General features: G+C 39.2%; 1 long non-coding RNA gene across 1 annotated transcript in view; it reads right to left on the bottom strand.

Moving 5' to 3' along the window:
• Positions 1-25,372, bottom strand: part of LOC113598209 (uncharacterized) — a 126,955-nt gene that overhangs the window by 78,576 nt on the left and 23,007 nt on the right. The window contains exons 6-8 of the long non-coding RNA XR_003418847.2: positions 17,790-17,920; positions 14,280-14,341; positions 7,881-8,035 (exon numbers count right to left, since the gene is read on the bottom strand). This is a non-coding gene — a long non-coding RNA (uncharacterized LOC113598209). The remainder of the gene's footprint in view (positions 1-7,880; positions 8,036-14,279; positions 14,342-17,789; positions 17,921-25,372) is intronic.

The raw sequence follows: 25,372 nt of genomic DNA, 5'->3' as shown, positions 1-25,372 counted from the left end.
TCAGCAGATTGAATGCTTCTGAACCAATGAATACAAGAATATACGCAAACTTCTTGGCATGTTACATGAGTGTGTGTGTGCTGGCGTACAGAATACATGAGTATATACAGAGGGACATAGTCAAATATTCCCTATAGAAGAGAAAAGTTGGGGAGAACTTCTCATGTCCTACTGTAACAGGTGGGCTAAATAAAGTACATAATCTCAACAGAATATTACTCCACTACATATAGTGATTTCAAATGAGAAAATACTCATAATAAAAGGCCAAGTAAATATATGTAAATATATATACAATGTGAGAACAATTTGGTTTAAAAAATAGATACCAAAAGCAATAGGTAATATGCTAACTCTTTCTCCCTGGGAGTAGCATTACAACAAATTTGTATTTTCTTTTTTTAATATAAAAAAAACTTAATGTTTATTCACTTTTGAGACAGAGAGAGACAGAGCATGAGTGAGGGAGGGACAGAAAGAGAGGGAGACACAGAATCTGAAGCAGGCTCCAGGTTCTGAGCTGTTAGCACAGAGCCCCATGCAGGGCTCAAACCTATGAACCATGAGATCACGACCTGAGCTGAAGTCGGATGCTTAACCGACTGAGCCACCCAGGCACACATAATTTGTATTTTCTTAACAATTTTTAGAATTTACTAGAGCGAGCATGTATTGCTTTCATAATTAGAAAAGCAAAACAAGCTTCTACATAAGTTTCAAGGAAATTGCAAAGATAAACCATTTTCTTATACACAGGTAGACATATACCTAGGCATTAGATTGATTTGTTGGTCAATTTTTTATAAAAATTACTTATTAAATGCATACATTTGTATTATTCAAATCAGAAAGTCTCCCGTGGTCAAAAAGTAACTTTCTGATACTTTTCCTACATATGTTCCCTATTCCTTATGACTTATCTCACGTTGCAAGTCACGGTCATCAGAAAGTGTATTGTTGTAATATTCTCCATTTTGACTTCTTTTGCACGATGTCTAATCTCTCAACTTTTTCCTGAGAACAAGTCTTCATCTTCCAGTAAGTAAGAAAATTCAGTGGGTCCCAAACTTTCTGGTCTCAGGGGCTTTCTTTCCTCCTACAAATTGTTGACTACTCCAAAGACCTTTGTTTATTTAGGTTATACTTATTAATATTTAACATACTTAAAATGAAAGCAGGGATTTCTAAACATTTATTTAATTCATTGAAAATAACAGAATAAGGACAGGTTGACCACAATGGATTTCTGAATTCCCCTCCCCCCAGGGACACAGAGAATGCACAGCTTCCTACAGAGAAATCGCCTCTGAAGAAAACCCAAGAACCAGCCAAGCAACTCTCACACATCAGATGAACAAGACAATACCTACCCTGAAACAGGTAGAAATGGCCAAGATACACTCTCGCCATAAGCCCCGTGCCTGGCACAGTGCATACAATCAAAAGGGTACTCTCAACTCCTAGCTTCTCCCTGAGGAATGAAGGGTTTGGACCCCACATTTAGTGCTACAACTTTTAAGACTCCCACTTTAGGGATGAGCCCCTAAACACTTAGCTCTGAAAGCCAATGAAGTTTTGCATCTGTGAGACTAAAGACTACAGCAAACAAAGTAATAGTTCTTAGCAGGAGTGACAAGCATTCACTGTAGCTATCTCCATAGGGCTCAGCACAGAGGGAGCAAGGAAAACTGCCCATCTCCCAGCCTTTCCCAATCAGGTCCATCTGTAAACTTTGAAAGCTGTGGATCAGTCTTCTAATTTAACATACATCTAAGGGCTGACTGTGTTCTTCTCCAGAGAATGCCCACTCTCACCACTTTTATTCAACATAGTACTGGAAGTCCTAGCCAGAGCAATTATGCAAGAAAAAGAAATAAAAGTCATCCAAATTGGATAGGAAGAAGTAAAATTGTCTCTATTTGCAGATGACTTGATATTATATATAGAAAATCTTAAAGATTCCACCAAAAAACTGTTGGAACTAGTAAAGAAATTCAGTAAAATTGCAAGATACAGAAATCAATATACAAAAATTGGTCACATTTCTGTACACTAACAACAAACTACCAGAAAGAGAAGTGAAGATAACAGTCCCATTTATAACAGCATCAAAAAGAATAGGATACTTAGGAATAAATCTAACCAAGGAGGTAAAAGATCTATACACTGAAACTATAAGATACTGATGAAAGAAACTGAAGAAAACAAAAATAAATGGAAAAATATTTTGTGCTTATAGATTGTAAGAATTGATATTGTTCAAATGTCTATCTATACTATTCAAAGCAATCTACAGATTTAATACAATACCTATAAAGTGACAATGGTATTTTTCACAGAAATTAAAAAAAAAAAAAGAGCAATCCTACAATTTGTATGGGACCACAAAAGACCTTGAATGACTAAAGCAATCTTAAGAACAAAGCTGGAGGCATCTCACTTTCTGATCTCAAACTCTATTACAAAGCTACAGTAATCAAAACTGTATAATATTGACATAACAACAGATACATAGATCGATGTAACAGAATAGAGAACCCAGAAATAAACTCATGCATATACAGACAATTGGTTTTTGAAAAATGAGTTAAATGAGCCCCTGAGACCAGAATATACGATGGAGAAAGGATAGTCTCTTCAATAAAGAGTGTTGGGAAAACAACATTGTCACATACCCGGGGTGAAACTGGACACTTATCTTGTACTAATCACAAAAGTCAACTCAAAATGGACTAAAAACTTGAATGTAAAACCTGAAGCAGTAAAAATTCTGGAAGAAAACTCCAAACGCTCCTTGACATTGGTCTTGGTGATGAGTTTTTGGATTTGACACCACAAGCAAAGGCAACAAAAGCAAAAATAAAGTGGGACTACATGAAATTGAAAAACTTCTGCTCAGTAGAGGAAACCATCGACAAAATGAAGGAAAAAAACCAATCTATGGAATGGGAAAAAATATTTGCAAGCCACATATCCAATAAGGGGTTAATATCTGAAATATACTGGAAACTCATACAACTCAATAGCAAAAAATTAAAATTAAAATTAAAAAAAAAAAAACGAAAACACATATAACCCAGTTAAAAATTGGGCAAAGGACCGAAATAGACATTTTTCCAAGAAGACATACAAATGGCCAACAGGTACATGAAGAGGTTCTCAATATCACTAATCATCAGGGAAATGCAAATCAAAAGCACAATGAGATATCACCTCATACCTCTTAGGATGGCTATTATTAAATAGACAAGAGATAAAAAATGTTGGCAAGGATGTGGAGGAAAGGGAACTCCTTTACACTGTTGATGGGAATATAAATTGCCATGGAAAACACTATGGAGGTTTAAAAGTAGAATGACCATGTGATCCACAAATCCCACTTCTGGTTATACATCCAAAGTAAATGAAACCATATCTCAAAGAGATGTCTATATCCCCATGCTCATTCAAGTTTTAGTCACAATAACCAAGTTATGGACACAATCTATATGTCCCATCAAGGGATAAATAGATCAAGAAAATATGATATATATACAATAAAATATATTCAGCCTTAAAAAAATGGGAATTCCTGTCATTTGTGGCATGTATGTACCTGGAGGACATTATGCTAAGTGAAATAAGCCAGACAAAGAAAGACAAATATTGCACACTATCACTTTTGTGTGTAATTAAAAAAGAAAAACAAGATCAAATTCTTAGAAACAGAAAGTACAGAAGTGGTTGCCAGGGGCTGGGGGTTGGGCAAAATAGAAGTTGGGAAAAAGGTACAGAGTTTCAGCTATAAAATTAATAAGGTCTAAGGATCTAATTTATATATAACATGGTTACTATAGCTGATAACACTGGCTTGTATAATTGAAATTTGCTAGGGGAAGAGAAATATTCTCTCACACACACATATACACAAAAGTAACATATGCGGTTATGTACATGTCAAGTAACTTCATGGGGGAATCCTTTTGCAATGTATATGGATGTCAAATCACGTTGTAGACATGTTTTATCGATTATACCTCAATAAAGCTGGAAAAGAAAGATTTTGTCTGAGACTTCAGCATCATTTGAACTTCTACTGGGGAAGGATATGCTTCCAATCTCATTCAGGTTGTTGACAGAACTCAATTTCTTGCAGTGGTCGGACTGAAGGATTTGGTTTCACCAAATTTGGTGGCTTCCAACTCTCAGTTCCTTGAGGCCACCTGTAGTTCCTTGCCACATAGGGTTCCCCAACATGGCTACTTACTTCCTAGGAGCCAGCAAGCGACTCCAGCAAAATGAGCACTACATTTTTTTGTAAAAAAATTACTAATCACACATACCCCAACACATTTGGCATATTCCATTGGTTAGTGTCTTCAGATGTGTTTATGGAGGGGGCTGGCTGTAGAAAACTTCAAATACTTTGTCTGACAGAATGAGAAAAGCCTTTCTGAGGAGGAAGTATTTTAGCTGAGACCTCAAATGAGAAGTAACCAGTTGTGAGAAGATGGGGGATGGAGGTGAGGAGCATTTTGAGGAAAAGGAACAAGAAGTTGGGAATGTAGCTATACCCATAGACAGAAAATACTATCATACTACTATAACAATGAGCTTTATTTATTTCTGTGTCTGTGTTCGCCATCATCCAGAAAGCTGTATAAATTACCTCAGCATCTTCAACTCTTGCATAGTATAGACACTCAGTAAATTTAATAAATGGGTGGATTTAAAAACAAACAAACCTATTGTAAGTTAACATTAGTAACCATTTTTTTTTGTGGAAAAAATGGTATTTTCCAAAACAAAAAGAAATAGCAAAAAATCGGCATTGTTTTACTTTTTTTAATCTCCTTAATTTCTAGCTTAATAGAAGACAGCTGGATTCTCATGTCTACTTCTGCAATCTGTTGTGCTATCATACATCACATACCCTCTGGAGAAAGCCATTGTACATTCACAAGACAAAAATTAAAAATGGAAAATGACATATTATTATTATTATTATTATTATGCAAATACTTGAGACCTGAAAAAGGTCTTGGGGAACTCCAGGGGTGCCCAAACCATACTTTGAGATTAATTACATAGCTGAATCAAACTAACTGAATTATCATTACTCCACATTTTTTCCTCTCTTTATTTTTTAATACTCATGTACTCAACTGAAACAAAAATAATTATAATGAGAAAAGAACACTAGCATAAAACAATGGTTCCTCATTATCCACTTGCCTACATGGAGAATACTTTAAGTCACACCAATGTGCCATTCTAGAAATTACTGGGTTTGTTGAAGTCATCTCACACCCCCACCTCATCACTGCCCCACCATTACTTGTCTACCCACCATACAGCCTACTTTCTGGCCAATAACTACTTTTATTTCCATCTCACTTCCTAAACCCCAATTCCAACAATGCTCCTACTGCATAAACACCTCCAATCCACTGAGCCCATATTTCCAGTGGTTCTCCTTATATCCTCACGCACTTCCCCCATTATCCAGCTTAAATTCCATGGTCACTTATTATAATCACTCCCTTAAATTTGTCCCCAATTTCTTTGCTTTGCTCTCACTTCACCAAACTCCCTTGGATAAAACCCAATCCTGGTTAAATTCAACATTCTGCCTACTCTGTGCCTACACCCACACCGATGAACATGTCTAGAGAAAAATCCACTGATGACATCAATCTAGATTCATGATCGCCAACATTATGTGGGTGATTAACCCTGTCCAGCAATTACATTGTATTTCCTTAGATCATTTACTCTTCTAAGTAACTATGTCTTACTTTTGTTCTTCTCAAACCCCAACGCCTCCTCCATCCTCATTCTCAGATAACTTTCCCTCCTATGTAACTAAGAAAACTAATGCAATCAGAAAAGCCCTTCCACATCTATCTATCTGCATGTGTGCTCATACCACACTTCCCTTCTTGCACTAGAGTGGAGTCATTCATATGCCTACAGACCAGCCCCTCCAACGGTATGCTAGATCCATCACCTCCTATCTACTCAAGCCATTGCTCTAGCAATTTTCCCTCTCTCTCCTGTCCAATTTATTCCTCTCTACTGGGTCTAGCCCATCAGCCTACAAACATACTTTTATTATGTATTCATTGATAAAAACTCTTCATCCTATATTTCTCTTCAGCTATTGCCCGTTCTTCTCCTTCCCTTAACAACAAACTCCTTGAAAGAGCTGTCTATACTTGCTGTTTCGATTTTGCTCCTTCTGTTCTTTGTTGAACTTACTCCAATCAAACTTTTACTATGATTACTTCCCCAAATTTGTTCTTATAAAGCCCATCAGTAACTTACATATTGCTAAATCCAACGATCAATTCTCTGGCTTCATCTTCCTTGATTGTTAGCACTTGACAGACTTGTACAAGCCTTCCTTTTTACAACACTTTTTTCACAGGACTTCCAGAACACTTTGCTCTCCTAGTTTTCCTCTATAGGACTGTTATGAAGGCAGAAGGGAGAAGAGTGCTATTTGAACCAGAATTGTACAAGTCTCTGTAGTCATTAGGAGATTGGGTTAGAGACAATAGTCAAATATAGAAGGCTTAGGAACCTTACCTGGGATTGAAGGAAAGAGAGTAATTGACCTTTGCATGATGCAATACCAGGGCATTGACCCTAGAAAGATAGTCCGGGGAGGAAAGTAGATATTGGCATTCAGGACATCAGCTCTTGGGGATCAGAGATCCAGGCAAATGGCCAACGGATGTAGTAATGACAGGCAAGGGGAAAGATAAGGTAACCATATTGAAAATCCCAACTCCAGCCCAGTAACCAAATTGTATTGATATTAATACTATTCATACATTTACTACCTAACTCATACAAAGTGGCTATTGTTCATGGCTATTCTTTCTGCCCAATATCTCTGAGCAATGTAGCTATTTTTACCCAACTGTATGGATGAAGAGACTGAGGTTAAATGGAGGTGTCCTGCAGGTTAAAACAACTGAGTAAAATTATACTGAGTTATTAACAGAGTTGAGACTAGAGCTCAGATCCAAGAAAGCCAATAAATAGTGCCATGGCATCAGCAACCAGTGCTTTACACACAGAATTCTGGGCGAGAGAATCAGAAGCTTCAGATGGCATGGTCCAGAAAGACCAGTAAATCAACATCAGATCTTGAGACTGGGTGCCAGATATGGGTGAGTGTAAGGATGGGGTGGGAATAAGTAGCAATACTGACAAGCCAGCAGGAAGTGGTACTTCCTGTGTGCCAGTACATGCAGATGAATTGAACTGAGTACAGGTAGAAGAAACAGGTGGGATCACCTGACTGAAGGAATGGAGTGGAGGTGTAGAAAGCTGAGTCATCTCTGACAATCATCCCAGAGCAGAAATAAACCTACAGTTCCCTGTGGAAGATCTGATGTTTACTTCGTGGAATCCCTTGGCATCTGTCCTGAGAAGAAGCAAACATGTGGCATCTAGTGGATTGGCCATTGGGTGCTATAAGGGCTGAGCAAGGGGTGGGAAGAGTGGAATTTTTCCCTATATTTAACTAGATCATCATCCAAAGGATTTTAAACAGTTCATGGAAAATGCATAATGCTCAAAAAATGGAGTGAAAACTTGACAAAATATTTTTCTGACATGCAATTTGTTACTTCTTCTTAGAGCAGGAGTTTTGAAATTTCAGGTGTAACAGTATATTAAACAAGTGTGACCCATAATGAAATCACAGCACCTGCTTTTATGATCCATTCCCCCTACACATGGGTTCAATGGAGTTAACCTTCCCTTGCCCTTGGATGAACACTCAGGCATATTCTAATGACTTTTTTAGACATTCTCAGATGTCTATGTCAGGAAAACGGTCACTTTAGTAACAAAGAGAGTTAAATCCACTAACTGGAGTATCTTACATAGTCCAAAACTGGAACTGATTTATTCTAAACCTCTTGCCTCCTTGCTTGGGCTGCTGCCCTGTGGAGGGTTATCCATGATTTCTTCACTCTGTGCTCTTCCTCTTCCCTTCTGATGTTCTTCCTGCAGCTTACTAGCCAGTTCCTGGGTGGAGCTAGAGTCAGGAGAAGAACAAGAAATAGTAAGGGGACAAGCAATGTCCTTCATGAACTAGTTTTGTCTAAATGTTTTAAATGTTTACAAATGAGTCTTTCTTTTATGAGTACTGTCATAAGCATCCTGTCAGGTCTCTCCTAGACCTCCCTGCAGTTCCCTTGTCCTGGACAGATGCATCCTATTATGGGTTGTCAAGGGTAGGATGACCAACCATCCCAGTTTTATCAAGGTGTATCCATCCCTGTTTTAGCATTGGCAGTCCCATGACCCAGGAAACTTATCAGTCTGGTTAAACTGGAAGAGTGGGTCACCCTAGTCATGCCTCTATAGCCCTTAATTAATCTGGTTATCAACTACAACTTCTGGATTCTGGTCCTTCACCCACCTAGACCCCTATTAGACAAAGACAATAATAAATTCACACTGCCTCACTCAAATCACCCTCATGCCTATTCCACATAGACTATTCCTTCGCTCCTTAGAAATTTGGAGGTATAAACCCTTCATCTTTATTGAATCCAAGTATTTGTAGCAATTATCTCCAAATGTACAAGGGAAGCAGCTCCCGGAACCTCCCTTCCTCTTTCTTGGAGGGAATCAAGTATACCGTGGGCCCATCAGAATAGATTCCTTTCCATTTACCTCTGAGAGGGTCTGGTGACATCCAGTGGGCCTCAAGGGGTGTCTAATTTGAGCTTCTTCTTGGGAAGATACATGTTCCTCATGGGTGTGGTCAAGCCTGCTTGTAACCCCTATGAGGTGGATAGTGAGCCTGTAAATAACCCTGACCTGGAGCTGCCTATCTTGTCTATTCTATGAGGTAGGATAATAAAGACATTATTAATTAAATCACATTAAAAATATAAGAATAATTTTAATAAAATAATAAAATAAAACTGTTATTTGAAATAAAATAGCAGTGATAAATAATACATTTTAATAAAATTTGATTTAAAAAATAAAGGTAGCACTTAACCCTGTTGCCATTGCCCTGTTTGGTTGACTTTCTTTCTTTCTTTCTTTCTTTCTTTCTTTCTTTCTTTCTTTCTTTCTTTCTTTCTTTTTAATGAAGTATAGTTGACACAGTATTACATTAGTTTCAGGTGTATAACAGTGATTCAACAAGTCTATACATGATGCTATGTTCACTGCAAATACAGCTATCATTTGTCTCCATACAATGTTATTACAATACCATTGACTATATTCCCCAGGCTATGCCTTTTATTCTTATGGCTTGTTCATTTCATAACTGGAAGCCTGTTCCCATATTCGGCTTTCTAAGGTGTAAGCTAGGCACTAATCTTCTGAGAATCCCAACCGCAAGAAACATCGTTCAAAATGCTCCCAATGAACCCACAGAAGTCTCCTCTTTCTAAAGTTGGAACAAAGGAGATAATACCCACACCATTCCCTAAGTTGGAGCAGCTTTTCTTTCCAAAGATGTCACTTCAAAATTCTCCATATCAACTCGGCATTTTAAAGTGGTTGAGGGGATTCAAGTCACGGAATGTAGATGTTGCATACTGTGATCTGGCTAAAAAATATCAGATCAAGTCTATCTTGGTGTCTCAGGCTCTAACTTTAATTTTAACACTCTATTACACAAGATTATAAAACACACACACACACACACACACACACACACACACACACACACCAAAACACTCTACCCAGTAGGTGGCACCTGCAGAAATACATGCAGAGCATTTGTAGCAGATTGTATTTTCCAAAAATTGCCACAGCAATGTTTATGTTCCCACATACTCTCCCAGAACCTTGACATCCTTCCCTCAAGCAATGGAACCTATTCTCTTCTGTCTGAATATGGAACACTTCAGTGACTTTCTTCTAACAAACACAATGTAGTGGAAGTCTGACTTCCTAGATTAGATCCAAACAGGTAATATAGCTTCTAACTAGTTTTCTTTTTCCTTCTTCCTCCCCTTCTCCCTCCTTGCTCTATGCTCTCTCTCAAGCAGCACTAGCTACATCATTTGTGGGACCTGAGGCAAAATGAAAATGAGCTGCTTGTTATTCAAAAATTTTAAATTTCAAGACAATGGTGACAGTGCAATAAACCAAGCATGGGCTCTTTTTGAGTGTGGGGCTTTGTGTGACTGCACATATCACAAGCCCAGGAAATCAGCCCTGCTGGAGATGCTGACCCTTGAAAGCCAGCCACCATGCGGAGAGGAAGCCCATGCTACATGGAGAAGCCACATGTAGCTCTTCCAGTTGAAAGCCCTAGGAAGACCCTCAGCCAACAGCCACACCAACCACCAGACATGTGACTGAACGAGCATTCAGATGATTCTAGTACTCAGCTTTCCAGTCTCCTGGATGAGGTCCCAGATGTTGTAGAAACAAGCTGCTGTCATTGTGCCCTGTCCGAACAGTCCATGTAAATAATAAAAGGTTCCTTTATGCCGTCATATTTTGGAGTTGTTACAAAGCCATCTTAATACAACAGTATGATTTATAGACACAATTTATGAAAGACTTCAGCCCAGTCACACCTGCCCACTACTATACCCTCAGACACCAGAGCCCTACAGTGTTGCTGAAAAAGTTCCAATGTTCTGGACTGCAACCAATACAACACCATAGTGACCAGACCACAAAACTTCCCATCTGCACCCTACTGCTGCCTAAAACAGCCCCTGCTTTTGGCATCTTGGCCAGCATCGAACCTTAACCATTCCCCAGATAAGGTTCTGCAGCTCCCTTTAGAGCTTTAGCCTTAGGACCTTTGAGACCATGCAACCCTGATATCATGGGCAACCCTCTAGGTACACTCGCCAATAAGACCGAACCCCCTCATCCCAAATTCAGACTTAGGTTTACTCTTCCAGCAACGTTGTACATTAAATTGACCTGAGGGAGTGGCTTCAGAACTTATGCATCATTTATATCAGGATTTCTATGAAAATGAGGGTCTGAAATCCAAATCTCAAAGTTTTGAAACCCAACCTTTTCATTAAGAACCACAATCTACTCCCTAAAAATGTACAATCCATTTGACTTAAATAGTTACTGGAGGCTGATGGCTCTGTCTTTCCGCCTGCTTATTTGAGTGACTTTGGGAGTCATATCTCTTGGAATCTAAAACACTCAACCCAAAGCAATGTAATATGTCATAGCAGTCTAGAAAAGAAATACAAAAACAAAAACTCTAACTAGAAGGTTAGACATTTTTTAGGTTTTACAAATTATGAAACCATGACCACTGAAAGAAACTCATCCATTATACAAAATGATGTTATGAGTTATTTTGAAAAATATAGGAATGTTCTCAAAGTAAATGGGGATTTTACTATAGTAAATTTATTCCATGCAACAACTTACTAAATTATCTATCTGTTCCACTCTTGTTAGTTCCCAAATTTAGCTGTTCCTAAGCAAAGATGCCTTTTTTTTCTGACTCTTCCTTTCAGTCATATATCAATGCTTGTACCATTTCAAAACCATGTAAACAATTAACTTACATGATACGCACTTTTAAAAAATCTAAATATTCTCAAATCTTGAAAATATTTCTCACATTCCTTTTTGGTATCCAGTTACCAAACAAAGTTAAATTCAGATTGTTATCAAACTTGTTTTCCATACCCAAACTGCATTCTGCTTATTTGGAACTCACCAAGCATAAGAAAAATTTAATAGAAAATTAAAATAAAATGGCATTGTACCCTTAAAGGGTTATATTTAATATTAAAAAACAAATCTGTGACTTTTTTTTTCTGTTTTCTTTTCTTTTTCCTGAACTATATCCAAATGAAACCAAGCAAGATCATAAAGAAAGGTTATCAAAATATGCAGTTCAGATTCCCTACAGGACCATTCCTATTGCCATAGTACTACAAAGTCGTAATAGCAGTAAACTATGAGGAAATGTGAATTCCTAGTTGAAAATCTGAAAACAGGATGTTAGAGAACAATGGCAAGCCACCCTGCCTAGTGGTGTATGTACAGTTAGAGAAATTGGCCAAATTTTATTATGAAATAAATGGAAACATTTTTAAGCACTTTGGAATGTTTTCATACTATTTAACTCCAAGTAGACATTCAATTATAAGCTCGTTAAATAAAATAATATGGTTTATCTCATTTTTCTCTCATCAACGACTGTGCAAGATGGGTAACACTATCACTGTTGCACGGGGAACACCTTGGGATTACTCAGCCACTAGCTGCATTCAACCCTCTTCCAACATCACACATCTGATGCTGCATTCACTCATTCATTCATTTTCTCATTTGTTTATTCCTTCACTCTTCACACCCAAAGATGTGCTTAACACATTTGAAGAGTACCCAGTTCAGTGGGGAACAGAGACACGGGAACTCAGACGTTCCATTATGGAGTAAGCTATGCGATAGAGGTAAACTGTTTGGAGCAGGCAGTACTCCCCAGAGGAGGTCATACTCAGTAGCATCCTAAAATAGAGATAATCGAATGAACTTGTTTTAATGCATATTGTCTAACTCAACACTTCTCAAACTATGCTGGAAGGAACACTAGCATTTGGCTTACTCTCAATATTCTGTGGATAACAGAATATCCCAATTAACAAGAGTTGCTCTGTGGTAGGACCAAGCACTTCATTCACTGTAAATAATTTAAGCTGGCTCCCTGTTTCATCAATAAGCCTGCTGAGTTTGATTATTCAGAATTAGTCCGACATAATCTGGCTCACTTATGCAATAAGACGCAAGAAATGATCTCACAGCTGAATATTCTGACCTGGGAGGATCAAGGCACAAGACCCCAGAACAGAGAAGACAACTGCTAAACATTGCATCATACCACAATTTTCAGCGTTCCTGTGGCTAATACTCTGCATGGCTTTTCTTAATTGCTTGAGAATAAATTGGACAGTCTTTGGATGAATTTAGTGGGTGTGATAAAAAGTGAATTCATTTTAAAAACAAACTAGAGGTGCTAATAAGCTGGATTTGTCAGTATTTAAGCAAGAAACCAAAACTGAGTTATCAAAGGAGCTTTTTGAAGTTGTACAAGGCAAAACCTCTCTACGCCAGGGTGAGACCAAGCAGCACCAACCACGAGAAGTCACTGAGCACCCACGTTTCCTGGGAGGACAGAGAAGGGAGCTGGGTGGATAATCTGAGCAGCACAATGTTGAAAGCTGAAATTAGAATTAGTTAGAAAAAATACAAAGTGCGAAGGAGCCTCTCCACACATCTTCAATTGTACGCAGCAAGTAGCCAGGTCTCAGTAACAACGTTGAGAAAAGCACACCCTTTTGTGAATTAGAAACTCGGCTGCAACCGAAGTAGCCCCACCTCTTGTGTGTTTCCTGCCATTGGAAGTCTCAAATGTGTGCTGGTAATTTCTACTACAATTTTCCCTCAGGATACAACTTGCAGCCATGGAATACATGGTAGGCGTTCTAAGGTTTGTTTACGTTTGCCATGGTTTTAAATGTCTGAAGCAAGACAGCACAAGTTCAGGGTGAAAGGGTGCCCTCTAGAACATGACAGGGCCCATCTCAGGGCTCACTATTTTAATATCTAAAGGGGCTTTGATTTTCAGCGGCACAGAATGCTTCTTACCTTAGCTGATACATCACACTTGCAAATAAGCCCCTTGGACACTTTGCAGCTTGATTATGTTAGCACCGAGGCTCCCCCGTGCTGCAATCAGAGCAACTAGGGGTAACAGAAATTTGTTGAGCGTTTGCCCTGTGCTGGCCTCTTTGCATTATTTCCTTTCTTGGCAGGGAATTGGGACTCACTGATTCTGAAGTACCCACACCTTGATTGCCATGCCGATAAAGTTGTCCCCACAGCACCTGGCTCAAGACACAGCAGGAACACACGTCTGTCCCTCAGCCAAGGTTCTTTCTACAACTCGTGGGAAGGCTAATGTCCTTTCTTATTCTGCCAAACTTCACGTGAAGTATATTCTGTACTTTGGTTACAGAGGGAGGGAGGGTGTGGGAGAAAAGAAGAACAGAGAAAACAATGCTCTGCTTCTCATGTAAAGCTGCAATTCTTTTTCGGAGGAAGTACAAACTGCATGAAAGTGCCCTGTTCCTCCTCTTTCTACATCTAGCTCCCTCCACCCTTATTTTCTTGGCTCTTCTAAGACCCATCTTTTGCTATAAGAGGGTAAATATTGGGGAGGGGCAAAGAATGTTTGAAAACAATTCTAGTTCTTCTTTGGAATCCCAGAAAGCATGTAAAACCATACTTTTACCCATATGCAATGTACTCACCTGCCATAGTTGCACTGGCTTCCTGACACCCCCACTGTCATTTGTCACCTGTCCTACCTATACTGTGATAGAAACATAAGAAAAGATGCAACATCATTTCCACAACCTTGTAAATGCTCAAATCTTTTTTTTTTTAAATTCTGGAGTTTCAGAGCAAAACCAAATGGCGCTAATTACTAAAAAGCAAGTTTTCCAAACCAAATAATAAATCATTTTGAAAGGAAATCTTCGAATCAGCCATTTACGGCATTTGGCTTTACTCTGTTTTACAAATACCAAGTCAGTCTTCACTGATCTAGTCCAATGAAAAATTAGGCTGAAAAAAAAAAAGAAGAAAAAAAAAACAAGAAATAACAAAATTAAGACTGACTCTTTTTTAGCATTGTAATTATAAGGAAATTTCACAATTACACATACATGTGTGTAAGTAATCTTGTGAATTTATATACTCATTTAACAGATGTTTTCCAATCATCTACAATATACTAAGTATGCCACCCCCAACCTTAAAGCCTTAACACTATAATTCATTATGTTCTCTCATAGGTCATTGGGCGGACTGGGCTCCGTTGGGTCATTCTTATGCAGGGTAGCTCATGTAGTTGCAATCAGATAGTGGTTTAAGCCTTCAACTGATGGCTTGACTGGTCGGGACTTCCAAGTTGGCTTGTTTCACAGCTAGGATGGCTGGAACAACTGGGCAGGCTAGCTGCCTTTCCTCCCCCTCTCCCTCCCTCTGTCTCTCTCACCACGTAGTCTATGACAAAGCCAAGTTAGATGTCCTTAGAGCCAGGAAATCCACAGCAGTCACACTTATGAATGCTGCCAGAGCACAGAGACTGAGGCAGAAATGCCACGCTTCTTATGGCCTCAGAAGTCACCAGCTTCTCTTCCACTGATTTATTGATTATTTATCCTATTGATTATTTATAATAATATTGATTATTATCCTGTGTAGCCAATTATTTATTGACTACACAGGACAAGCCTACATTTGCTGTGGGAAAAAATTACCCAAGGCATGAATACAGGGAGGTTTGGTTTGTTGGGGAGACCATTGTTAGCAACTAGCCAAGATACATAAGCACAGTTCTAACCTCAAGAAGCTAATAGTAGCTAAATAAACACTGAATTAAGTTTTAAGTCCCGACTACTAACTTTGGTTTTTCCATATGGTTGTCAAAGTCATTTCATCTTTAAAAACCAAACAACAAAAAACTGGACTGAAATACCTACCGAAATGAATTTTTAATGGTGAATTTTTAAGTATTATGCAGAAATTAACAAATCATGCTGTCAAGAATATTTATGGATGTTGCTCATATGGAAAGCAGGACACAGATATACATATATATATGGAAAGCAGGACACAGATATACATATATATATACAATATATATATATTGTATATTTGTAGACTATTCCTAATTTTGCTTAAAACACACATGTTAATACATGCACATGTACATACACATATAAATTCACAGAAATAAGACTAAAAAAAATCCCACGAACATATTTAAGATGGTTAGGATATAAGTGTTTGTTTTTGCTTTCTTTGTACTTTTCTAATTTCCACAATGAACATCTATTTCTTCTAAAACAGAATCAGTGTTATAATATAGTATATTTAAACTAATATCCTGAGAGGGAAGGAAAGTGAACAGTCTTTCTGGAATTTGGGCTTCCCAAGATAACATAATAAGATGGCAAATTAGCATTGAATCCTAATATGATACTTGGTAAAAGTGAAGTGAAGACTTCAGGGTAGCTGAGGTGAGGTTCACAGGACTTCAACATTAATCACCTTATATAGGAGGAGTTAGACAACAGAGTATTTCTTAAATGTCCTATGAGCAGAAACCACATCTTGACATAGGAAAGAGTACAAGGTCTCTGGGTTCTGTCCTCAAACACTGAGGTTCTTAAAAGAGAAGTGCTTTTGACCATGATATTTGTGTGATGCCATTTGACCTATTTCATAAGTTTCCAAAAAAGAGAATAAGAATAAAAACAGGTAAAAGAGGAAACATAAATATATATGTATGTCTCCACAGTGTATGAGGTCATCCATCAAGGCCATCCATTGGGGAATCCAGTAAATTGGAATTATGGTGGGAAGAATGCCCTTTCCTCTCCTATAGGAAGATTATATGGAGAGGAATAGGAAGAAATTTCAGTGGGAGGAGCCCATGAGTGATAAGAAGAAAGAAGAACTTAGTGGTGATAGAGTGGCTAGTTGAGCACTAAGCCACTGTCACAGGTAACGAAATGTAGGGCATAAACCACAGTTTAATTTAAAAATAACTCAGGGATGTTTGGATAGTTCAGTCAGTTGAGTGTCTCACTCTTCATTTCAACTCAGGTCATGATCCCAGGGTTATAGGATAGAGCCCCAAGTCAGGCTCTGTGCTGAGCGTGGAGCCTGCTTAAGATTCTCTTTCTCTCTCTCTCTCTCTCTCTCTCTCTGCCCTCTCCCCGACTTGTGCTCTCCCTCTCTCTCTCTTTCAAATATAAATAAATAAATAAATAAATAAATAAATAAATCACTCAAGTTCTTCATTTTTCAAGGACTGTTAAAAATGTTGAAGTACATAGTTCACAATGCTACCCTAAAAGTTTCTTTCCCCTTTATGGAATGTCTGCTAGTCACCTGCCCCAATATCCATTTTCCTTTTCTTCCTTTGAAGTAGAACCCGTGATTTGGCTGGACAGCTAGAATAAAGTAAAAACATCTCCCAGGTGTGGCCATGTGACTAAATTCTCGGCAATGAGTTTAAGTGGAAGTGTTGAGTGCAGCTCCTGAGAAATCTTCTCAAAGGGTGTCGGCAGGCCTTCCCTCTTCCTTCCTCCTTTATGCTGGCAATAATACAGATGATTTCACTAGAACTGAAGCTCCTATTTGGACCATGGGAGAGCCCGCTAAAGACAGTGGAATAAGAAGGGAGAAAGACCCTGAGTCCTTGATGCTTATGGAACTTCCATGACGGTGATGAACTACCTATGTTTGGACTTTTTATTTTTTATAATTTTTTAAGTGTTTATTTATTTTTGAGAGAGAGACAGACAGACAGAGCACGAGTGGTGGAGGGGGCAGAGAGAGAGGGAGACACAGAATCCAAAGCAGGCTCCAGGCTCTGAGCTGTCAGCCCAGAGCTCAACGCAGTGCTCAAACTCATGAATTGCGAGACCATGACCTGAGCCGAGGTCAGACGTTCAACCGACTGAGCCACCCAGGCACCACTATGTTTGGACTTTTTAAAGTGACTGAGGAAGAGGAACAATCTTCTATGGTAGGTAAGCTACCATTCTTCAGAGGATTTTCTGTTGCTTGCAGCTAAATGTAATCTTTGCTGATTCAAAGTCAAATCCCTTAGATTCTAAATCTCTATATCTTCCTTTTCTAAAATCCCCTAGAAAAACTCCTCCATACTTGCAGTCTCCAGGATCCCAGCCTCAGTCAGACCCCAAGAGGTTTTTCTTTCATTTCCCAAGAGAAGAACATCTCACCTCCCCAGTAACCAGGTTCCTGTCATTCCATCCACTCATTCATCCTCCTGATTTCAGGCTGTAGCTACCTGTCCTCATTCTCAATTCTTCACCACAGATTTCACATGGCTGGTGGCAATGGCAGGACCACTCTGGAAGTCAGGATGGGAAGAAAATAAGCAATCACAGCCTAATCTTTCTTAGAGGAAGGGAAAGGGAGTTGTGGGGAGATCCATACATTAATTAAAATTAATAAATTTTACTGTATCACACAACTTTGGGGAAGCGAAATAATTAAGGGAAAATTTCAATGTTGAAAAGATACATTTTTCACACGTGCAAATAGCTTTGTAGAAAATGCATATTTTTTCCTGTGATTATTTCTTGTATTGAATAAGATAAATTGAAAAAATGAAAAATCATACAGCTCTTTGAGATGATATTTGAGAAAGAGCAATTCTGGAGCAGCATTTTAATTATTTTAGATCTTACACTTACATGGCATTTAAATGCATTACTTCTTTTTACATCCTAAACAACTCTAAAAGGTGAATATTATTATGACCCTCTATACACAGGAGAAAGCTGAGGCTCAGAGAAGTCAAATCCCTCACCTACGTTCATATAATAGTTAAGCTAATATTACTGTTCTCAAATATTGCCTGTCCCACACTATGGGAGGATTAGACCCTGTCACATCTTTGGCATCAGGCTTGGCAATGTGACTTGCTTGGGCCAATGAAATGTGAGTAGAGGTCCAGTGTCAGTTCCAAACATAAGTTTTGAGAGTGATTCTTCTACCTTCCTTTCCTTGCTATGAGGCCCGCCTGCCTGGGTAGAAACTAATTCACTGAAAAAATATGTAGAATTGAGCCACAACTGGTGGACACTTAATCCGACCAAGAAATACCACTCTGTTTATTTACTCCTGTCAGACAGTTTAGACTAAGGTGATGCGCAACGTGAGTGAATGGAAAGCCTGGGTCTGAAAGCCCAGTGCACTCCATGCAGCATCTGCTTAGTGTTCCCTGGCATTTCAGCACAATCTAAAGAGCCAAAGGAATGGCCATAACTTTCCATTTCCTCCCTCCCCCATGGTGGGAATTTCTTCAGTCTACTTGAACCTGGCAACCTATTATCCCAGGCCGGTATTGATGTTTTCCCAAAGGGCCTGTTGTCAGGCCATTTAAGTGCAATTCAACACACAGGACTATTCTTGACTGGTGCCCAGGGCCCCTGAGGGCCCGGCTGCTACAGAACTCAGCTGGACAGTGGCTCTTCTGCCCACCAACGGGCTCTCACTCTCACTGCCATCAAACCCCAGCTCCCCACTCCACCATGGTCAAATGCACTAGGAGAGTTTCCCTGGACACTTCCCTCTTCCCCTCTTCCCTGTTCGAATCCCTCAGCTTTGTAAGAGGAATAAAAGCTTTGAGATTAGGGGTGTCACTGTAGTTCCAAGACAGAAGGCTTTAGGCAAGCCACAAGAAAAGGCTACTCATAGCTCACCTTTATTAAAAAAAGGGAGATCAATAGGTATCTTGTCAAGGTCCAACAAGGAAGGACAGCAATCATCACAGAGAAAGCTAACATTTAGGCCGGAGCTGTACCAGGACATCAACTGTGGCTGACATGGCTGCCAAGGAAACCCTGAGTTCCCCAGATTTCATGGCAAGGTTAAGAATCAGCTTGGTAGCTATGTGACAGGACCTTGGCGGCAGGAGGGGGGGGGTCCCAGAAATCTGCTGGGTAGAACACAACTTGGTCATCCTCTCCAAGGCTGGTGTGGCTTGAGAAATGTGCATAATAGTTTGATTATATTTGTCACAGCAAATGCTTTCTTACCAAAAGTGTTTATCCACCACTACCAAATACATGGATACGACAACTTGTGATGAGTTGAAACTGTGTAAGTTTTCCCATATCTTATTGTCAGTAGTAGTGTTTTTCATTGATATGAAAGAATATGGGGAAGTTTTAAATATCTACAAGGAAAAAATCGTACTGGTTACAGTGCTTTTTAAGGAAACCTTCTTACTTTTTGGATTTTTTGGAGCCATTATGATTTTAGTAACCATCTTTAAAGTTTATTTAAAATCCCATTCCTTATAAGACCTATTATCAAAGTTTTAAGAGGAAACTCAGTGGAAAAAATATCTTTGCCACAGGGCAGATGATGTGAGGAAATGTGGATATATATTTCTGATATATTTTGTGGACCAGAAAGGATTTGTAAACTCACTAAGCACCTGTTCAACTAAGCGGAAGTCCCACCATTTTATTTGCCCCAATCCTACATCTGAAGAGGGTAAAGCTTGAGGGAAAATGAGGAGGAATAGAAATTAGAACAGGGGATTACCCAAAGATTCAAAGGAGGAACCTTCAAACAGTTTGCCAGATAGGTTTGACTTGCAGTAAGAGAAGTGATTCCAAGGTCAGTTAGGGCTGTATTTTACTGTCTTTAGAACAAATATAATGTGTCTTGTAAATGGATCCATTTCTATGTTTACATATTCTGGTAAAGTCCTACATGTGTTTATGTGTGTGTGGGTGTGTGTTTCCCAAAAGCTAAGGGGAAAGGGGATTTTCCTCACTCTGGTGAAGCTAGCGGAAGAGATCTGTTTCTAGGGCCCATAAATCCCGCTGGCAACAGCTGTTCCAAATGGACAGAGGAGGAGCTCAAAAGGAAGGAAGAATGGGAACAGCTGTTATAACTGATGCTATGCTCCTCCTCTCTCCCCACAGATTCCTTTTGCTAGCTGTTCAAGTCTTCTTTTTCACTTTTTTACATGACATCTATCTTTTTTTTTTTATTTTTATTTATTTTTGAGACAGAGACAGAGCATGAATGGGGGAGGGTCAGAGAGAGAGGGAGACACAGAATCTGAAACAGGCTCCAGGCTCTGAGCTGTCAGCACAGAGCCTGACCCGGGGCTCGAACCCACGAACCGTGAGATCATGACCCGAGCCGAAGTCGGACGCCCAACCGACTGAGCCACCCAGGCGCCCCTACATGACATCTATCTTAATACTCTTTCCCCAAATTCCTCATGGCTACTCCCTTACCTTCATCAGGTCTTGCCCAAATGTCAGCTTCTCATTGAGACTTCTCTGCCCCTCCATTTATAATTTTTTACAAGTATTTATTTATTTATTTATTTAGTGTGTGTGTGTGTGTGTGTGTGTGTGTGTGTGTGAGAGAGAGAGAGAGAGAGAGAGAGAGCGAGAGAGAGAGAGAGAGACAGTGAGAGGGAGAGGCAGAGTGAGAGAGAGAGAGAGAGAGAGAGAAAGAGAGAGAGAGAGAATCTCAAAGAGGCTCCACTCTGCCAGCACAGAGCCCAACCCAGGACTCGATCCCATGAATGAAACTGTGAAATCATGACCTGAGCCAAAATCAAGAGTTGGATGCTCAACCAACTGATCCACCCAGGCAGCCCTCTGCCCCTCCACTTAAAAGTGCAGCCCTTCCCTCTCTAAACTAACATTCCCCATTCTCCCTTTCCACTTATTTTCTTGGTAGCACGATTTTATTCCTTTAAAATATAATATGTCATGCATACAAAGAGTATATAAAAGATATTTGTATATTATAAATCACACTAACAGAACAAACACCTACGGAGTTTACCACAACACAAGAATTTAAACCATTTTAAATTCCCTGTTGTCTTCCTCACCATATTCCTGATGTGTAACCAGGAGAATGTTCATAGTAGTACACATCATTTAAACCAAAACTGAAAACATCACAAATACCCATCAAAGAATGGATAAATGAACTATGATATATTCACCCAATAGAATACTCATCAGTGGAAATGAATGAACTATAGTTAAACACAACTGAGCATGGATAAATCTTAGAAACATAATGAGTGGAATAATTAAGTCCCAGAAGACCAAACAGAATATAAAATACCATTTATATAAAGCTCTAAAACAAGCAAAACAATGTTATTAACATGAATCTCCATAAATGTTAACACTATGGGACATATTCATCATCTTTATCTTAGCTAATTATTCAGATAAGACTCTTCCAACTTCAACATACATGTAAAATAATGTCTTCTCAATTCATGCCAATTTTAAACAATTTTAGTTCCCCAAATACAAAACTATATTTAACCTTCCAAGTTGGAAAATAGGAGTCAATCTTGACATCTTTTGTTTCTTGCCCACCATATAAAACTGATCACTTAAGGAAATTTTGCCTCTTCAATCTGGCCCCAATCTCCATCCAATTTCCCAGCTACCATCTCCTTAAATCAGATCTTCAGCTTTGAATTCTAGATATTTAAGTTTCCTAACTCACGTACCCATTTCAGCCTATTCACAGTTTTTCTGTGAGTTATCCAGATGATTAATTTTTTTTGGTTTTTATTTCAATAAATCTCAAGTTAATTTAATATGAACACAATTGATTTATCAAACAGTCTGAAATTGGTGAGAGCTTAAACTTGACACTTTTATTTTTGTCTTCAATTGCCACATTCATTTGTGCCAGGATAAATTCTCCTTTTCAGTTACTTTCAAATGACTTCCAGGCCAGTCCATTTTTATCCAGTTAAAACTTCCTTTTCATAGAGTTCCCCACTCCCCTTTGCCCCCAGCTCATGCTGCTTTACCCCTGGCCTTAAGCCTGTAGGGCACAAAAGGTGGGATCCTCACCTTTATTTGAGTATGTCCACTACTTGGGTGAGAGTGGGTGGGTGGGGAAATCGGAGTTATGAAGAGATACTATTGGGTCCTATGAAAGGGTGATGTTGTGGTTTTCACTTGATTATACTAATGACCCACTCCCTCAACATGGCTGCAGTGCAGCTGATGCCTCTTTGGGGGACACAATGTATGTTCCCTTCAGGGCACAGTGTTCTTGCAGGAGGGCTCATCTCACCATTCAGTTCTGGGTGCAGGAGATCTGATCCAGCTCAGTGTATTGCAATCTCTTATTCAGTTATACCTGAAGCCAGCTCATACTGGCCAATTGTTAAACTTTCAGAAATTTTGGGAGCTGTTTATTAATCCATTGGTAGCTTGAAACCAGCCCTGGTGGGAGAACTCACACTACACTAATTGGTGAAAACTATAAACCAGTTCTATTTTCTTTTCTTTTGAAAAGTGAGCAGTCAAACATTTACTAGAATTTACTAAAATGTCCACAGCTTTCATCTCTCCCCAGTAATCTACTCCACAGCCTCTTGCTGCTGGAACCTCTTCATCCCAATCCTTTTGGGCGGGGTACTGACAACATGGTTAAAGCCTGCTATCGCGCATAGTGTTCAAGTGACTCAGAGGAAAATCATGCACCCTTGCCACACCAAAGGGTGTGAGTGCCAACAATTGCACTGCTGGATGTTCACTCTTCCCCATCATCTCTCTCCAAATGTTTGCTCTTTCTGCTCAAACTAGGATAGGAGCAGTCTGAGCAATCAACTGCCTAAGGAGGCTTACAGCTCAGGAGAGAAATACTGATCCTCCCTTCTTAGAGCATTTACAATGTCTAGAAGCAATTCTCTTGGAGTCTCCTTTCCACTCGGAGAGGGGAGGGACTAACTTATCATACAAATAGCACTCCCAAGGTCTTGTCTCCCTGATGATTTTCCTGGGGCAGCAGTCCTCAAACCTTCTATCTCAGGATTCTTTTACCCTCTTGAAAAATAGTGAGGACTCCAAAGAGGTTTTGGTGGGTTATGTTTTGTGGGTTCCTAAAATGGAGGAATTTTTAAAACACATAAACACAGAAGCATACATTCTATTAGCCATCAGAGTGATGACATCATCTCGTTTCATGTAGCCTCTAGAAATCTCTACTGTGTACATGAAAGAATAAGAGTGGAAAAGGCAAATAATGTCATGTATATACATATATATATATACCTGTAAATGCTTTGGCGTTATTGACCCCTCAAATAAAGGTCTCCCCTCAACGGTTTCCCCTCAATGGTTGGGAGAAAATTCTCTATGAGCCTCTTGTGTTTCTGCAGGCCTTGCTAGCACAGGCACCAACTACCTTTGCTCACTACCTTTTTAAAGATGTTTGTATTGTGAACAACCTAGGAAAACTAAAGACTTTGTGTCCCTCCCAGTGTTTGCTCAGAAAAAAAGGGCACGTTTGATTTCTGTCAATTGTAATAAGGGTAATGTCTCTTTCTGGACTGTATACTGCTCTAGGCTATATATTTAGGAATTTTTATCCATAACCACAGTCTAATTTTAGAACATATTCACCACTCCACAAAGAATTAGCATTACCCTCTATTCTTCCTTACTCCTCTTCAGCCCTGAATAAGGTTTTTTAAATGATTATATCCTCACATTTTTGGAATTTGACATCAACAAAAACTTCACTCACTTAAGAAGATGATAGGAAATTTAAAATCATTTATTTGCAACTAACAGAATAGGGGCGTCTGGGTAGCTAGTGGGTTAGGTGTCAGGCTTTGGCTCAGGTCATGATCTCACAGTTCGTGGGTCCTAGCCCCGCATCGGGCTCTGTGCTGACAGCTCAGAGCCTGGAGCCTGCTTCGGATTCTGTGTCTCCCTCTCTCTCCGCCCCTCCCCCACTCACACTCTCTTGCTCTGAAAAGTAAATAAAACATTTAAAAAATTTTTAAAGGCATTTTAGATACTATTGAACCTTTTCATTTTCCATTAATTATCTATTGCTAAGTAACAAATTATCCCTAAATTTGGTAGCTTACAACAATAATAAAAATATATAATCTCACATGACTGTGGCTCAGGAATTTAGGAATGGTTTGGCTGAGCATTTCTGCCTCAGGTCTTCCACGAGGTTGCAGTCAAGTTGTGAGTAAAGGCTATGATCATCTGAAGACTTGATCGGGGATGGAAGATGTTCTTCCAAAGTGGTTCAATCACATAGTTACTATGGTGGGCTGGAAAATGGCCCCCCAGAGGTGTCCATGTCCTAAAACTCAGGATTTGTAAATATATTACCTTACATGGAAAAAAAGGACTTTACAGATGTGATTAAATTAAAAATCTTAAAATGGAGAGGTGACACTGGATTATCCACGTGGCCCCAGTGTGATCACAGAATCTATGTAAAATGGAGGTAAAAGTATTAGGATGAATAGTAGAGGGGTGCCTGGCTGGCCCAGTTGGTAGAGCATGTGACTCTCGATCTCAGGGTGAGTTTGAGCCCCACACTGAGCACAGAGATTATCGTAAAGAAAAAAAAAGATGAATAATAGAAGATGTGAAGACACAAGCAAGAGGCTGGAGCAATGCAAGAAAGGACTCATAAACCAAGGAATGTGGGGGGTCTTGAGAAGCCAAAAGAGGCAGGGAAAGATTTTTCCCCTTTGAACCTCCTGAAGGAACCAGCCTTGCTAACACCTTGACTTTAGCCCGGAAGGACTGATTTTGGATTCATGACTTCTGCAACTGTAAGATAATAAATCTGTACTGTTTTAAGCCACTACATTAATAGTAATTTGTTATGGTAGCAATAGGAAATTAATTCAATTGGAAAGTTGGTGCTGGTTATTGGCAGGAAGCCTCATTTTTTTGCCACAAGGACATCTTCTTAGAGCTTCTTAAGTGCCCTCATGACATGGTAACCAGTTTCTCCTAGAGCA

The sequence above is a fragment of the Acinonyx jubatus genome, chromosome C1 (assembly GCF_027475565.1).
Source record: "Acinonyx jubatus isolate Ajub_Pintada_27869175 chromosome C1, VMU_Ajub_asm_v1.0, whole genome shotgun sequence".
Taxonomy (NCBI): Eukaryota; Metazoa; Chordata; class Mammalia; order Carnivora; family Felidae; genus Acinonyx; species Acinonyx jubatus.
The sequence above is the reverse complement of the archived record's forward strand: the minus strand, read 5'-3'. Positions and strand labels throughout refer to the sequence as shown.